Consider the following 14,308-nt stretch of genomic DNA (forward strand, 5'->3'; position numbering starts at 1 on the left):
ATTTTCTGAAATACGTAATTCGCATGAGTTAGAAGAATTCTTGAAAATACTGCTCTAACTGCACGACCGAGAATATGAAAAAAGTGATACAATTCTGAATGTCTTAGTGGTTAATTGTTTATACGCGTGGGGCCCTCACACATATAAAAATGACCCCACTATACATGGTTTCATAGATTTCCTAAGACACTTGAACCTAGGCTCTGATACCAAGCTTTGTCATGCTCCGAACCATGGCCTAAACGTAACACGACACTCGGTGACTTATTGCATGTGATTGAGCGAACCACATGGCTTGCTAAATCATCATGAGGCATAACATGAGCGGAATATAACATGAAATATGATGAGCCTTAATAGAACATGAGAATTTATAATATTTAATAAAAATACTTGTATAAAATGTGAATGCGAAAATATCATAAACTGAACCAAAGATGGCTACACAACTCTATGTATTGACCTAACTGACTGACTAGTCTATGAAACCTCTATCATAAATCTGAACTGTAAAACATACTTGTTGGGATAAGGCCCCCAGTATACCTTAACTTGCTAAACATGCCATGAAATAAATAAGGATAACACCTTGAATGAGATGGGGCTCACCAACAAGCTGATACGAGGAAATCCTACTGACCAGATGTGGCATCGTGTAAATCCGCACCTGCATCCTGAAATGCAGGCCTCCGAGCAATAGAAAAAGGATGTTAGTACATTGAATGTACTGGTATGTAAAGCAACTGAATGAAATAAACATGGTACATGAGATATCATGATAAGAGTTGAAACAGAAACTTAAAACCTGGTCATGAACATGAGCATGAATACATATATAAATAACATGAGTAAAAATATATGTGGGAGAGCATTAGTATAACCGATATGTAACCACCACGTTAGTACGTGGTGTCTGATCTCTGCCCGATCAGCTAAGCCATCTTGTAACTTGTCGGGGTACAAGACATGAATGGATCCAAATCCCTCAATGGGGAATATATGAAGGAATCGTCCTACCGGGCGGAGCGATCCTTATCCTACGTCGGCATACGTAGTTTCAGGTATAAAACCTTCTCGATAATCTGTGCAACTCCCAAAAACATGAACATGAATATAGGTGGCATCTGAAGCCTATGGTTTTTCATAAACATGACTTGTAAACATGGATTTTAAGTATAATATAACATGAATATAATTACATAATATAACTTGCATGAAAATATGGGGACATGTAGGATTTCCATGAAAATAAATATAATATATATCATAACTTGCATGTAAGAACCGATGGAATGCAAAGTATGGGTTTTCATGGATTGCAGATGGATTCCCAATAACCAAAATGAAAGATTAGGAATACAATAACGAATATATATATATATATATATATATATATATATATATATATATATATATATATATATTAAACATGGTACATGAACTTAGGGTTATCAGAAACGTGTCTAAAATTCTAGTTTTTGGTGAACTTTCATATAATCATGGAAGAACATGGCGTGGGGAAGAACAAAGATGTTCCCACACGTAGATAGAACCCCTACATACCTGTTAGTGCTCCAAAACTTGTAATAGAATTCCAAAAGCTTAAACTTTAATCCTTGAGATGGGTTTTCTTGAAAACACTAGGTTAGAAATAATGATTTCCATATTAGATTACATGAATATATGTTAGAATTGACTCTGAAGGGCTTAGAATGTCTTACCTTGTTGTTTTGGACTGATGGGAGAAGAAAACCTTTGTGCTAGGGCTTGGGAGTACGAATAATAGAATAACAAGGATGAACTGGGGTATCTATACTTAACTGAGTCGGGGAATTATATGGTCCATTTATGCGGTCCGTATAAAGTTATACGGTCCGTATAAACTGACTGTATTTAACAATGATTAAAATTTCAAAAATTAAAATTTCCCAAAAGAGTTTTACGGACTGAAAGTACGGTCTGTATATTATTATACGATCACCAAGTACGATTTGTATAACTTTATACGGTCTGTACCGAAGCATTTAAAAACTTTGGCAGAAACGAATTTTCCACCTACTAAACACGGATTGAAAGTACGGGCCGTATAATAATATACGGTCCGTATATCTGTACGTTAAAATGGGACTTTGCTGAACTGAGACGAATTCATTCTCAACACTTCTTATCTGTTCTTCTAGGTCTCAAATCATGAATGTAGCCTAGTTTAATGGTACGAGGTGTTACAGTATTCCTTATCGATCTTTCTGGTGTTCCTCCGGACCAGGATATTGATTTCCATATAGAGATTGAGCTGGGCACCAGGCCCATTTCTATTCACCCTTACTAGATGGCTCTTACAAAGTTGAAGGAATTAAAGGAACAGTTGCAAGATTTGTTGAGCAAAGGGATTTTTCGTCCTAGTGTGTCCTCGTGGGGTGCACCATTATTGTTTGTGAAGAAGAAGGATGGATCCATGAAGATGTGCATTGATGAAAGGTAGTTCAACAAGGTCACCATCAAGAACAAGTATCCCATTCCCAGGATTGATGACCTGTTTGACCAGCTTTAGGGAGTGTCAATCTTTTCTAAGATTAACTTAAGATCCGGATATCATCAGGTTAATATCCGGATAGTGGATATTCCCAAGAAAGCGTTTCGTACTCGTTACGATCATTGTGAGTTTTTGATCATGTTATTTGAGTTTACTAATGCCCCTGCAGCGTTTATGGAGTTGATGAATGATTTCTTTAGACCTTATGTAACACTCCGTAAATTCGGGTTAGGTGTGAATATGTAAAAATCTAGTGTTAAGATAATATTATACCTATACGAATCCATTCTTGATGAATTCGGGTGGAAGATGGTCGTTTTGAAGTCAAACCAACAATTGAAGTTCTTAAGGGCTCTTAAATTCGCCTAAGTTTTGGTAGGTCTGTCTTCTAGGCGATTTTCATGCAAATGTGTTGAGAATTTGGAAACTCTTCCTTGATGAAAGTTGTAGATCTTTGAAATAGCTTTCCAATGGTAGGTCTCCCAGCCCGATAAAAGTTATGTACAAAAAGTTATGTCCGTTTTACTGAAGGGTGCAAAAGCTGGAAATTTCGCCCAAAGTACGCCCAGAATGTACGGGACGTCCTTTAAAGTACGGGACATCCTTTTAGGACGTACTTCTTCCGTTTTCAGTAGAAATTAGGTTTAAAATGGGTATGGTCTTATTTTGTTCCTATTTTTTTTCATCCTTCCAAACCCTAGGGACGAAAATCATCCCTCCAAGTCTTCAAATCAAAGGTAAGAACACCCTTAACATTACTAATCTATTCTAACATCAAACCCATGATTCTTAACATGATTCTTGTGACCAAAACCTAGGGTTTGCAGCATAATTCTTCCCAAAGTGATTCAAGCTAGGGTTTGGGTGTTCTTCATTAGGAATGTGAATTGTTAAACTTTGTTTAACGTATTAAGGTATGTCTCTTTTAAAAATCCTTTTTGACTATGAAGGTGATTTGCATGTCTATATTTCAAAATTCATCTTTTCATGTATGTCTAGATTTTCCCAAAAATCTTTCTTGAAGTATGTCTATATTCCAAAAATCATCTTTTTAACTATGTCTACTTGTGAAGTACGCTTACATTGTGAAAGCATGAATTGTACTTAAGAATCCTTCCTTGATTGTTTGTATAAGTTATAACTCTTGTTTGGTGGAATTTATTCTGGAATTAAAAATAATTTCTTTTAGACAAGGTCATGCGTGTGTAGGGTCAAGCCCGCATCGAACCTTATATGAACTATACTACTTTGTGAAACTCGCTTTTGCCATTATTGGATGATTGAACTTAATATTCTAAAGGTTGGACCTTAAACTTATTTTGTTGTTGAATGGGTTTCTTGAACTTGAAATTGAATAAGAGATTTGAATAAGATTCTAAATCGGTTATGACTTGAAATGCCTCTATTTTGAGATGATGACTTGAGAAGTGAGATTCGACTCTAAGCCATGATTGATGATTCGGTAATATGCCATGATTTGTATTTTGTTGGTGTTTGGGCCTGTATGGGCAAGCTGTGCTAATTCATAGGACGATTAGCCGTTATGGATCCTAACGTATCGATACGAGTATTGCTGTGTCAGTCCAGAGGACGATTGACCTCCGTTGCTTCCTAGCGCGGAGTATCTATTACTGTGCTAGTCCAGAGGACGATTAGCCTCCGTATCATTCTAGACCGGAGTATCTATGGCTGTGCTAGTCCAGAGGATGATTAGCCTCCGTTGCCCCCAAGCTCGGAGTATCTATTGCTGTGCTAGTCCAGAGGACGATTAGCCTCCGCGGTTTCCTAACCCGGAGTATTGATTGATTGATCTGCCTGTGAGTGGCTTGTTTCATATCTTGTTGCCTGTAAAGGGCTTGTGGTGATTTGAATTCGTCAATGAAATACTTGGCATGGTAAATGGTAAGGAGTTAAGTTAATGTGTCTGTCATTATTGGATTCTTTGATGACTCTTTAATGTTGCTGACTCACTTTGTTCCTGGGTTTGAACTGTTATTTTCATTGATATCATTTTATTGATTTTATTCATTATATCTTGTTTTGTTAACTATTGCCCCTTAGACACTCACTGAGTACCCAGTACTCAGGCATACCATTGTTGATTTTTGATGGTATGTTAGGTATCATTGAGGAGCAGGTTCGTGATACGCCTATGACTTAAGAGAACTTGCTGTTTTTGAGACTATTCGGTGAGCCCACATGATTGTTCGTGGGGCATCATTCTATTATTACTTTTCGTCTTTTAGTTTCGGGCTACGTCCCGATGATTTTAGACATTGCTCATTATCTTAGATGCTCCATAGTATACATTCTTGTGGGTAGTTGTTGAGTTATTGATTAACTCTCGGGCACGTTATTACATTTGACTAAGTATTTGATGAATAAAGACTTCCGCTGATTTAATTTATATATTCATGATTTGTACATTTATTTTATAAACTGTTGGAGGCGAATATTGAACCTGGCGGATTCAAATATTGTTATTGCATCTTTTAGGTTCTTCCGATATTGTTCATGACGTCGGATGCCGGTCACGTCTAGGGTGGATTTTGAGACGTGACGCCTTATTTGGACTCCTTTGTGATTATATTTATCGATGATATTTTGATCCGTATTTATCGATGATATTTTGATCTACTCTAGGAGTAGGGAGGAGCATGAGAGGCATTTGAGGATTGTTCTTGAGACTTTGAGGGAGAAGAGGATTTATGCTAAGTTCTCCAAGTGTGATTTCTGGCTTAGTTCTGTGGCATTTGTGGGGCACGTGGTGTCCAAGAATGGTATCATGGTTGATCCATAGAAGATTGAGGCTGTTCGTGATTAGGGCAGGCCTACTAAAGTTTCAGCTGTTTAGCTATTCAGAGCTTTATTGGTTTGGTAGTTACTATCGACGATTCATTGAGGGACTATAGCATCTCCCCTTACTAGATTGACCCAAAAGGTTGTTCCTTTTCAGTGGTCAGATGAGTGTGAGGTGAGCTTCCGAAGGCTCAAAGACTTGTTGACTTCAGCTCCCATTTTGACTCTTTCCGTGGAGAGAAAGGATTTTACCGTGTATTGTGTAGCTTTGAGGTTGGGCCTTGGTTGTGTTCCTATGTAGAAAGGGAAGGTTATAGCCTATGCTTCCAGGCAATTGAAAGTGAACGAGAAGAACTACCCCGTTCATGAATTGCAGTTAGCGGCGGTGGTGTTTGCTTTGAAGATTTGGATGCACTATCTCTATGGTGTGCATTGCGAGGTTTTTACCGATCATAAGAATCTTCAGCATATATTCAACCAAAAGGCTTTGAACATGAGGCAGTAAAGATGGTTAAAGTTACTCAAGGATTATGATATGTCTATCCTTTATCATCCAGGCATGGCCAATGTGGTCGTGGATGCCTTGAGTCAGAAATCAGTGATTATGGGTAGTCTTGCTTGTCTCTAGTTTGGGGAGAGGCCTTTGTCTAGAGAGGTTCGGAGTTTGGAAAATTCCTTGGTTCGGCTTGATATTTCTAAACCTGGAAGGGTTCTTTCTTATGTGGGGGCGCGTTTCTCTTTGTTGGAGCAAATTTGAGCTCAGCAGTTTGATGATCCAAAGTTGTGCAAAATTAGTGATAAAGTGTTGAAGCGAAGGCTCGTGAGGTAAATCTTGATGAAGAAGGGATTTTGAGGATTAAAAGACAAGTGTGTGTGCCTCGGACTAGTGATATGACTACTTTGATTATGGAGAAGGCCCACAGCTCGAGGTATTTTATTCACCCTGGTGCTATGAAGATGTATCGAGATCTGAAGAAGCACTATTGGTGGTGTAGCATGAAGCGTGATATTGTTAGGTTTGTGTCTAAGTGTCTAAATTGTCAACAAGTGAAGTATGAACACCAAAAGCCTGGTATGATTTCTCAGAGGATGCCCAATCCTGAGTGGAAATGGGAAAGGAGTGCCATGGACTTTGTGGTAGGGTTGCCACAGACTTTAGGTAAGTTTGACTCCGTTTGGGTGATTGTGGATCATTTGTCTAAGTCGTCTCATTTCATTCCTGTTTAGATAACCTATACTTCTGAGAAGCTGGCTAAGATCTATATTCGTAAGATCCTTCGTTTGCATACAATGCCCATTTCCATCATTTCTGATAGAGGGACTCAGTTCACCACTTACTTCTGGAAGTATTTGCAATAGGAGTTGGGTACTCGGGTTGAGTTGAGCACAACATTTCATCCCCAGACTGATGGTATGTCTGAGCGTACTATCTAAGTTTTGGAGGATATGTTAAGAGCATGCGTGGTTGATTTTGGTGGTCATTGGGACCAATTTGTCACAACTCGACTAGGGGCCATGACGGGTACCCGGAGCTTACTACCGAGCACCACTCATTACGCTAGTCATCATACTCATCCTGGACACATATAATCTCCAAGGCAATACATAAATATACATAAGCCCTCACGGCTGCAAAAATGATATACAAGAATATACACTGATGTATCCATAAGACAACAACTACCCACGCATCCGTATCTACGAGCCTCTACTAGAGTGCTAAGACATAAGGACGGGACAGGACCCCGTCATACCCAAATATACACAAAATAATATACCAAGAGATAGCGACTCCGGAGTAGTGGAACGCTCCTGTAAATCTGCTGAAAAGCTCCTAGGTGCCCGCACCGTCTCCCTGTCTACCTGTGGGCATGAACACAGCGTCCAAAAAGAAAGGACGTCAGTACGAAAAATGTACTGAGTATGTAAGGCATGAATAGTACTAGCATAGTAAAGAAATAGTGAAACATAAGGCGAATATATAATATAACCTGTACGTCAATTGCCTCTTGGGCGAATACTAGGCCTGCTTAAATTTTAAAGGAAAACACGTGCTACGCATATCAAATATACCATCATCATTAACCCGCGTCCGGGTAACTATCACACGATGCCCACTAGTGGTGTCATGCCCGGCCATCTAGGCACGGTGTTATCTCAAGCCGCCCGCTTTAGTGGTGTCATGCCCGGCCATCTAGGCACGATGTAATCTCATCATTATATACTTATCCTAAAGCATGCACTAGAAATTAATTAAATGATACAACTCTATCGGGGTGACGTAAGGTCGAGTACCCCCGATTCCATTATGGAGTAGTCATGATCATCGTGTCTCACCTTGAAAGAACTAGCATTATGAGGTGAGTCTAGTAACAATGAATAATATCAAGGAATCACATAAGAATCATTAGCATCATAGGAATATCGTATCATGAGCTTTAGGGTCTTTGGGCTTAGACTCATCATCATCATTACACTATTCACAACACATCTCTTATCTTTATTTCATGAGAAGCTCTTAATAATCATGGACTCATAGTCTCCGGAATATAAGAGAGTCATGGAAAGATAAGGGAAATCATGTTTTAGGAATCATGCCTTAGAGAAGAAGGGACTAGCCTCACATACCTTTAAGTCTCTCCAACTTTATCAATTAAACGCTTTCCTCTAATGTTCACGATTCTACATTCAAGAGAATCCGTACTAAGATTAGATAATTGGAACATACTTAGGCTTAAGCTAAAGCTAACGAAAATTGGGCAGCATTTCCTTTGTTTCTACAACTTCCTTCATATAATATAACAGCTCCCAAACATCAATAACAACATTTATAATATCATAATCAATAACTTTGGCAAGTTCGACGTTATTCAATTCCCACAATTCCTTACCAAAATGATTCATGACCATAGTTATGGCATAACATCGTATTCGTTCTCATATAATCCCTCCTTAACATCATTTGTATCATTTACAACAAGATTTCACTCATAATATCTCAAGAATCATGATCCATGTCAAACTACTATTCAAGAATATCACTATTCTTATATTTGTAACCCATTTTCTACTTTCTTCCATAATCCAAGTCTTTCAGCCATTCAATACTCCTAATAGTATGAAATGAACATAAAACTCACCTTTGATTGTGAAGGAATGGATTTTGGATGGAATTGCTTCACTTGGAGAAAACCCTAGCTTCACTTCCAAGGAAATTTCTAGCTTCCATAAACCCTTGTTAGCATTCATGCACTCGATTCCACTAATTATAGGGGTTTGATCTTGGATTCACCTTGAATTTATGTTGGTATGATATATGGAATGTTCTAGAGCTCTTGAGAAAAGTGGAGAAGTTGGGAAATGAAAAACAATAACTTAGATCACTTATCTATACTTTGAAAAAAAATTGTCCCGATCGTGTTATACGGACACTTATACGGTCCGTATAAGTGACCGTACTTCGCCATCAGGGATCTTCCCTTCCTGTTGAGGTTATACGGACCCTTATACAGACCGTATAAGTGGTTGTATAACTCCATTTTTCTGAAATTATTTCCATCGTTTCGTTTGATCTCCATTCCTTATGGAACCTTCTTAGCACTTTTTTAGCACTTCATTAACAAACTAAGGAGCGTTATAACTTTTCCTCAAGACATTATTAAATCAACAAAGGCTCGCTACTTTGCAAACCCTTTTCAAAACACGACGTATGCTTTACATTCTTCAACGAACTTTCTTCTCTTACCTCGAATATCTTTGAAACCTTAATTAGGTCCCTAAGAGTCTAACATTCGAAGACGAATATTCCTCGGGGCGGGGGGGGGGGGGGGGGGGGGGGGGGGGGGGGTTACACCTCGAAGTTTATGTACGTTAAGATTCGTCAGGTGTTAGCTATTTAACTGCAGACACCGGAGTTATTGTCGAGAAGATGCAAGATCATAGGTGCTCGTTTTACAATTATAAGAGTCCGAGTTCACGTAACAGGTTATAGAAGGACTGGAAAACAAGTGAACTAAGGAGATTAAGCTTCTGAGGCTTTGAAGGAAAGTTGGGCAAGGTTTGGTACGGAAGTTTTGGTCTAATCGGGAGAAAGAATATCTTTTAGTATAGTAAGAGTTTTGAAGACGAACAAAAGTCTAAAGTGAAGTTCGGAAGTCTAGTTTCCAACGCAACAAGCCGTTCCTCAATAGGACATAGGGGTAAGGATATATGGACGTTACAAGTCGGGCTGGCAGACCAGGAAAATGGTATGCGCGAACGCGCCGGGGAGTGGCGCGAACGCGCTGAAGGCCAAGGGCCAACACAGCGCGAACGGGCCACCACGAGGCACGAACACGCTGAGTAATTTTGAGGATCGGGTTCGAGGGAAAGTTATAGTATAAGGGTGTGATAATAATAATACACATATGACATTTGGAGACCATATGGTGTAAAGCAGTTCGTACGTTGCTTAATGGAAGCCCTCGTTACTGTAAGCTAAGTGGGGTCCACATGCCGGGGTTTCATAAAGTACATATGAAGAGACATATGGTTAGTACACGGAAAGTTGAGCAAGTCTTAAGAAGGACGCTTAAGCCAAATATGGGCATAGGCCCTCCAAAAGGACGATTTAAGGAAACATTTTCGGATGATCTGATTTGGAGGGGCCAAGACGACATTTTAAGTTTGGAACCAGGAAAAACACCAAGAATGAAAGTTGTAGATAATTTAACTAGCTTTCCAACCATATGTCGTGGGCCCTCACACGATATCGGGATCAAGAGTTATGACCTTTTTACTGAACGAACGTGCAATCAGAAAATTTAGACCTGCGCGAACGCGCCCAAAGGGGGAGCGATCGCGCTGAAGGTTTTTTATGTCGGTCCAGGCAGAACCTGGACCGTTATAAAAAGGGGGTTATCCCCCATTTTTCAGCCAAAGACACCCAAAAACATCCCAAATTCTCTGGAAAATTCCCCAACCTTCCCACACCCACTTTTTAGCCCAAACCAGGTATAATTTTCAAATTTCGGTCCGAATAGCGTATAGTTGTTACTGCAGAATCATATAGCGGTGTGTTGTGGCCTAAACTTAGGGTGGAAAAGTGAAGATACAATAATATTAACGAGAGAAAGGTATGGATCTCTTCCTATTTATGTTGATACTAGGTTATTTACAACGGTAGAACGGTTAAATGGTTGTATAGTGAGTTGATTAGTCATGGAAGTTGGGAAACAACGTGTGGGCTGTTTTATGGAATACTTTGATATGGGAAATGATATTATTAATGTTGGTATTGTTGTTGTTATTGTTGGTTGATGAACTAAGAATTCGGGCTGGGCACATAAACGGGGGGAGATCTTTGATTTTCGATAGAATATAAAATAGTTTAAATTGGAACTTGGGATAAGTGTGTGATAAGGAGACTAACATTAGTGTGAATCCTCTTGAATGTAGATTTACGAGCTCGGGCGGATAAACATATCCAATAGGAGGTCGAGCAGGTATGTTAAGGCTCGTCCCTTTCTTTCAAAGGCATGACTCCTATGTTATGATTTCATAAATGCTTCCATAACTTCGTTGTTTTCAAAAGTTAGAAGTCTATGATTCCAAGGCATGATTCCTTTTCCCGATAACCCATAAATGCTTTCCAAAACGTCCGTATTTTTTCAAAACAGAGGTTTATGACTCCGTAAGCTTTTATGACAACAACGATGGATATGTTTTACAATGACAACGATGATGTCAAAGATGAGAATAGTTTCCTACGATGAATATGACGATGATGATTCCATGTTTAAAGGTTCCAAGTTTACGATTTCAATGACGATATAAGAATGTTGAGCAAATTCTTGATTTCTCAATTTTATTCATGGATGATGACTATTTTTAAAGATTCCAAAGTATATGAATTGACGCCTTATGAGATTTATGATCCTATTCTATGCTTTCTCTTGATGTTATTCTTCATTGATAGTCTCACCGTATAATAATTGTTCCTTCAAGGTGAGACAAAGCGATCATGATTATCCCATAATACAATCGGAGGTTACCGACCTTACGTCACTCCGATAGATACATGACTTTCTTTGGGCTCTCATGCATGCTGCTTATATGACATATGTATATGTATATGGGAAAAAGGGAGAGCGTTATATACGCGTAACCACCTGATCAGTTGGTATAATCTGGCATGATACCGTCCCGGACGCGGGATGCCCGGACGCGGGATATATGTAAATGGATCGGGCTGCACGTCCCGTAGCAATATATTATATGGATCGGGCTGCACGTTCCGCAACAATATACTATATGGATCGGGCTGCATGTTCCGCAGTAATATAGTATATATATATATATATGGATCGGGCTGCACGTTCCGCAGCACTATACATGCATGGTACCCGCCTAAAAGGCACTCAGATGTACATGTTACTCTTTTATCTCATGATATGCTCTATATTTCCGTTATGTTACTATTCATACTTTGTATCCTTTAATATGTTATTACTCATGCCTTACATACTCAGTACATTGCTCGTACTGACGTCCCTTCTCGTGGACGCTGCGTTCATGCCCGCGGCAAACAGGTAGGCGCGTCTGATCCCTAGGAGCTCCACCAGTGGCACATTGAGAGCGCTCCAGTTGTTCCGGAGCTTCAATTTTTCGGTACTACTTTTGTGTACATATTTGGGCACGGTGGAATCCGGCCCCTACTTGTGGATATATGTATCTTATTTAGAGGCTCGTAGACAGATATGTACAGCCAGATGTTTCACAGCCTTGTTCGTCCTTGTGGTTGTATAATATTTTGGTAAAATTTACTGACATTCGTTTACGAGTATGCTATTGATGATTGTGTTGAGTAAAATATGATTGTATCGTCCATATGGCCCACTCAGTAGTAAGAATAGAATATGAGATAAGAGGTGCCCGGTATGGTAGTATCGGGTACCCGTCACGGCCTCTAGTGGGGTCGTGACAAAAGTGATATCAGAGCAGTTTGTCCTAGGGGTTGTCTACGAGCCGTGTCCAGTAGAGTCCTGTTTATGGGTGTGAAGTGCGCCACACTTATAAACAGGAGGCTGCAGGGCATTTAGGAATAACTGACCTTCTTTGTACTCTAGATCGTGCGATAGAGCCATGTTACCAGGTTTCCCTGTTCTTCTCTTAATCGTGTGTTATGATTTCAGCAATGCCTGCGAAGAAAAAAGCTACGGCGGCCCAAAAGGGCAAGACGGTGGCTGGGAGAAGAGTTGAACGGGAGCCACCAGTGGAGGTAGAAGAGGGCAAGTCTCATAACGAAGTCCCTCCTTAGACTTCTCATGCTCCACCCGTGTCAGCAGAGCAGGAAAGAGTTTCAGCTCCAGCCCCAGCACCTCCAGTTCCACCGCCCGGCGGCTCGGGCCGGCGGTGGTAACGAAGCTATTCGCTGTTGACCCCGGTTGGTTACCGCGCAAGCTCAGTGGCAAGGTGCAGGCCAAGGTGACAGGGCGGTGAGTGCAAGAGCCCGTGATTTTATCAGTCTGAATCCTCTAGAGTTTTATGGTTCGAAACCCGATGAAGACCCGCAGGGCTTCATAGACAAGATGCTGAGGACGCTGCGGATAATACATGCTTCGGATACGGAGTCAGTAGAGTTGGCTTCGTATAGATTGCGGGATGTAGCTGTCCAGTGGTATAATGCTTGGATATCTTCGAGGGGAGCAAATGCACCTCCCCCCGCTTGGCAAGAGTTCACCGAAGCATTCCTGCGACATTACTTACCACCGGAGGTTCGACGGGCCCGAGCCGATAAGTTCCTGAATCTCAAGCAGGGGAATATGAGCGCCCGAGAATACAGTCTCCATTTTAATTCTTTAGCCAGGTATGCCCCAGCCATGGTGGCGACATGGGGGATCGTGTGTATCGATTCGTGAGCGGGTTAGGGCCACATTTAGTTAAGGATTGCTTGACGGCTTCACTCCAGGATGGGATGGATATCGCTCGTATTCAGGCCCATGCCCAAAACCTGGAGGAACAACAGCAGCCACAGAGAGGCGAACGTTATCCTGATAGGGGGCGCAGAAAAAGGGCCAGATCTTTTGGAGCTAGCAGTGAGTATAGAGGAGGACAAACACAGCAATATTCCAGGTATTCAGGCCAATCAGTGGCCAACGCACCTCCTCGATTCGCGAGTAAAAGATTTGATCATCCTACCTATTCAGGACTAGGCCAGAGTTCTAAAGCTTCAGGGTCCCAGTATAGAGCTGATTCTAGTAGGACGAGGCCACCCCTACCACGGTGTACTCGGTGTGGCAGGCCACACTTGGGACAGTGTCGCGCGGATACAGGTGCTTGTTTTACCTGTGGTCGAGTTGGCCATTTGATGCGGGATTGTCCACTGAGGAATGAGGGAGACAAAGCTCGGCCCGCCGGGTCGGCAATTGGTTCATCATCGTCCGTGCGCCCTCCTGGAAAAATCTCCCAAACTTTAGCAGGCTGTGGCCGAGGCAGAGGTGGAACACCCAGTTCAGGTGGTCCTCAGAACCGTATATACGCACTGGCGGGATGGCAGGATCTTGAATCTTCCCCAGACGTGGTTACAGGTACACTATCGGTATTCTCCTATGATGTATATGCGTTGATTGATCCAGGTTCTACTCTGTCATATATCACTCCTTATGTTGCTAACCGCATTGGGATGAAACCGGAACCAATTATACCTTTTGAGGTGGCTACACCTGTAGGAGACCCAGTAGTAGCCAGGCGGGTATATAGGGTGTTATAACCCGTATTTTTCACCTTTCGGAATCTCGGAATTTTCGAGACAAGTTAAGGACAATGAAATGCATTGATCTTGTAGGGCTCATAAGTTGGTTATGGAAAAAAAATTAGACGTGGAAATATTGGAAAAGTTTAAGGGCAAGATTGGAATCTCGTAAATTAGTCCCGTGAATTTCCGAAAGCGATCCGTCATCAATTGGGCTTAAAACAAAAGTTGGAAAATTGAAGCCC

This window comes from Lycium ferocissimum, chromosome 9, assembly GCF_029784015.1.
Source record: "Lycium ferocissimum isolate CSIRO_LF1 chromosome 9, AGI_CSIRO_Lferr_CH_V1, whole genome shotgun sequence".
Lineage (NCBI taxonomy): Eukaryota > Viridiplantae > Streptophyta > Magnoliopsida > Solanales > Solanaceae > Lycium > Lycium ferocissimum.